We start from the raw sequence: 4387 nt of genomic DNA, 5'->3' as shown, positions 1-4387 counted from the left end.
CCCCCCCCCCCCCTTCTAATAGACTTCAACATGTGAAAATGGAGTGTCTGATGATTTTATATAAGTTTTTGTTTGATCATTACTCTTTCTTGGTCTTTCAGCTAGTGTGCTCTGTTTGAACCCTACCTATCTTCCAGGCTGAGAAAAAAGCCTTTCAGTCACTTCAAGAGTGAAGAAATAGTATTTCCTAGCTGAAAAAGACAGTTTCAATTAAAGGAATTACTGGGATTAGGAAGACAAAGGCCCACTTCTGAAATCAGCTTTAGCGGCATTTATGAGGATCAAGCGATCACTTCAAGTTTCTCATTCTTTCTAACTGGCTGCTTCTCATGCTCTGAAAATGTTGTGCTGTGTTTGTATTGAGAATGGAAAAATACATTCAAGCTATAGATAGTTGATGAAATGAACCTGTTTGACCATGTAGCTGGGGAAATTTATGTATTTTATCCTTTCCAGCTGCATACAGTGGTGTTCTCTGAATTTGTATGAGTTTTTAATTTTTATTATTTTTAAAGAAAACCTAAGACAGGGAGTAACTCTGACTGCAGAGCCAAGATAACTCTTCCAGTACCTGCATCTCTTGCTATAACAGCTAGCTTTAGTCAGATGAGCAGAGTCAGTATCATTGCAGTTGATACTGAGTTAAAGTAGCGAGTCTGTCTGGTTAGTGCAGGAGACTGGGAAAATCAATTTCTCAGGCTAAGAACTGATTCCTGTAAGACTGGCTCACATCTTTACTGCATAAGAAAGCTTTAATGCTGACCTGCATCTTGCATGGGCTTGCCTCTTCAGCACCATGCTGTCTAATCCTCCTAGAAACAGCTCAGATGAGATTTAAAAATTGCAGGAGATATGTCTCTTAAGGCTTGCAGCTGTGACAAGACTTAACCTGGATAAGAAAAAAAACCCCACCAAACCAAAAAACGTACAATGAAAAAACCCCCACACCTCAGTTCCCTTAAGCAGGCTATTTAGTCACCACCTGGAGATCTTAATGTCAAGCAAACTCTGACAGACCAGTTTCTAGTTTATCTTTTTGCTGCAGTTTAAGGTGTTACCATGTACATCTGTCCACCCCATCCCTCTTCTCGAGAGTTCTTGCTCCCACAGCAGTTTTGGCAGTCACATATAAGTACATGTTAGCTGTTCCATTTGGCAACTGGTACCATTGAGGTCAAGCACTGATTACCATGTGTTTGGACTAAGATAGCAGATGCTAAAGGGGGCTGGCTGAAACATGGGCATGTGCTGCTGACTCTTCTTCAGGGCCAGTAATAGGCTGGGTAGGCAGCAGGGTGTTAACCTGAAGCAACCGATGTCTGGATGAGCTGTAGATGGAGCCATGCGTGACCGCAGCTTGTCCTGGCGTTGAGTCCTGAGGGATCACAAGGCAGCAGCCACCTCCTGAGGGCAGTGTCCAGTCCCCCAGAGCTGCTCAGAGGATAAGTTGAGTCATTCTCAGCAGCTTCAGTGTTCAGACATTAGTGTCACACTCACTGTTAGTAGTTCTCTGATGTATTTGTAGTTAACACCTCTCACTGGCAGAACAATGACCAGACTACAGCATGTTCTGTCACTGCCTTGTTCATGCTGTGTATACATTTATACAACATGAAAATTGTTCCTTTTACTGAGAGAAAATGGTTCTCAAGGTATCTTTTATTTTTTGTTGTGTGGTAGCCAGGTTTTTGTGGATTTTTTTTTTCTCTCTCTCTGATTCTACCGTAATATTTAATCATCACTAAGAATAGTGCAAACAGGATCCCTGTCTGTCCTGACAAGCTAGACTTACCTTGGTTATTAAGAAAAGTTACTAATGTCTTAACAGTAAGATGTTTCTTAATGGAATATTTCAGATAGAGGGGAAGGCAGGATTTGTTAGCAGCTAGGAAATGGTAAAGCTTTCAGAAAAGGGTGTGCATGCGTGCCCCCCCTGCACATATTTAATGTATGTTTATCAAATTGGAGATGTTCTTATTCTTGTATTAATATCTCTGCATGTGCTTACAAGAGTAGAAGTGCAAGGGTAAAAATAGCTTTATTTTTTCTAATAGTGATTTGCAACCCTGAAACCTCTTAAGCTGCAGGTTGATGGATCTTAACTTAGTGACACTAACATGGCACTCCCAGAGAAATGTGTTGTGTAATGCTTTAATCATTAATTACCATAATTCATCATGCAGCCTTCCTTTTAATGTCCATTAGCATCATTTGCCACTCATGAATGCTTCTAAGTGCATAAATGTGTTGGTAATCCTTCTGAGTAGGTTTACATTAACTGTAAATTATCTTCTTGACCAGTTGGTTGGCCTTCCTGGCTGGTGGAGTAGTCTTATTTGTAGCATTAGCAATGAATTTGGGAAAGGAGATAAATAGAAAATATGTGCAGGTCTGTCTTAAAAGCTAGGACCAGCTGGTGCTTGGGGATATGTTGTGAAGTGTTAGCTCAGTTGTACCAGCATGCGTCAACATCTTTTGAGACAAAACCCTCCAGTCTGTGATCCACATGGCAATGATCTTGTAGAGATCGCCTGACACTTACCAGCTCCACTTACTTTAAGCCAGTCCATTTAACATCCCACATCTCTTTTAAAAATAATCAAATGTAACTGTAGTCAAGCTGTTAAAAAAAAAAAAAAAAAAAAAAAAAAAGAAATGAAAATAGGTAAATGCAAATGAGCAGGAGGGGCCTTTGCCCACAGCAGCTTGTGAAAGCCAAACAAGCACATGCACATGCCCATTCTTTTGTTGTGTGATTTTTCCTTGTATAAGCATTTTATAGGCACACTACATCTTCAGGAACATAATGGGGCATTGGTGGGAACAACGTTCTGTTGTGTATTGTTGCATTAATGATTCATGTGAAACATGCAAATCAAAATATAACACTTGACTACATGTCATTAGGGAGCAGTTGTGAGAACTGCGACAGAGACAAATACAGAAGTATCAGTTTCTGTGGCATATGTGAAACAGTGTGGAAAGTTGGTTGCTTCTTACTGACAATCAGCTCCTTCTCTTGAATTGGCACCGATGTGGTTTTTTGTCACAGAGTTCAAAACTGTACAGCCTTTAAAGATAATCTCCCACCATGTATAGAAGTACTTTTACATAGCAGAAGTCATGCAAGATGTGTTTTGCTGTTTGAAACTGGGACAGCTCATCAAGCAGCAGAATATTTTCTCTTTGCTGGTTAGATGGGGCACTGATTGGTTTTCTTCAGGATCTGTTGTGGGATGCAGCTAGCCATCAAAGGCTAGATGCCGATTTCTCATATGAATGTACAAGGAGTTTACAAGATGTAAATTTACAGCACATTTTAAATTATTTTATTGACCATGAATGTACCAGAGAAGTATTTGGTTGGTTCTTATTTTTTCCTTTAGAATTATTCATTTTTGGTGATTGCCTGCTGGCACAAGGCTAGATTTTCACCCATCTGCAGTGCAATAGTAATTTTCACTTGATGGAATCTCTAGAAGACAGATTGACAAGTTATTGCAAACATTTGAGCAGTTTGATATTTTACTTACATGCTCAGTATTAGGTTTTACATAAAACTCCACTAATCTAAGGGTCCGTGTCTCTCGGCTAGTGTCAAATCCCAGTCCTGTGGAAGCTGATCACAGGGCTTCCATTGACTTTGGTGGGAGGAACTGCATAAGAATATGGGCTCCATTGCATGAGGTCTCTGAGTTTATTTGAAATGCAGAGGTTGCATCATCTACGTCCTCATTTCTCAGCAAAGCTGTTTTGGGATAGCAGAGCCATTTTTTTACCCAGGTAACGTGAGAAGCAGCATCATTCATAGTGACTGAGGCTCCTGGACTGTGGCATGAAAGGAACTTGTTTGCTCAGATCGACTCTTCAGAGTTTTGAAGTCCAGACTCCACCATTATTTCTGTGTTCTCTGTTTTTTCTGTGCGATCCCATAGTGTGGCTGAGTGCTGGGGAAGGGAGAGAACTACTCTTTCACTAGGTGCAGAGGGAATGTTGTGCAAAATTTTTCTGCCAGAGCAGAAAATTTAAATCTCCTGTTTCATTGATGTAGCAACTCTTACTACCATTAAATTCACTGACAGGAGGGAAACACAGAGTTTTTGTCTTGGGTACAGAACAACAACTGCTGCCTTCTATGAAGACAGCGGTTCATCTGAAGTAGAAATAGTAAATTTGTTTTTGTCAGCACAAGTAGGACATGGGAAAAGACATACTCTTCCTGATCAATTTTGTTCATTCTGAGACTTCTGCCATGTGTCACAGTACATCCTCACTGTTGTAGATACCCTCCCCCCCTGGCTGTTATGTCCTTGTCATATCCAGAACACTGAATCTGAAGCTGTAGCAGACATGAACATGGCTAAGCTTGTTTTTTCTTAGAAGAGAC

The sequence above is a fragment of the Athene cunicularia genome (genome assembly GCF_003259725.1).
Source record: "Athene cunicularia isolate RWA chromosome 6 unlocalized genomic scaffold, athCun1 chr6_part1, whole genome shotgun sequence".
In the NCBI taxonomy this organism is placed as follows: Eukaryota; Metazoa; Chordata; class Aves; order Strigiformes; family Strigidae; genus Athene; species Athene cunicularia.
Note: the sequence above shows the minus strand (reverse complement) of the source record.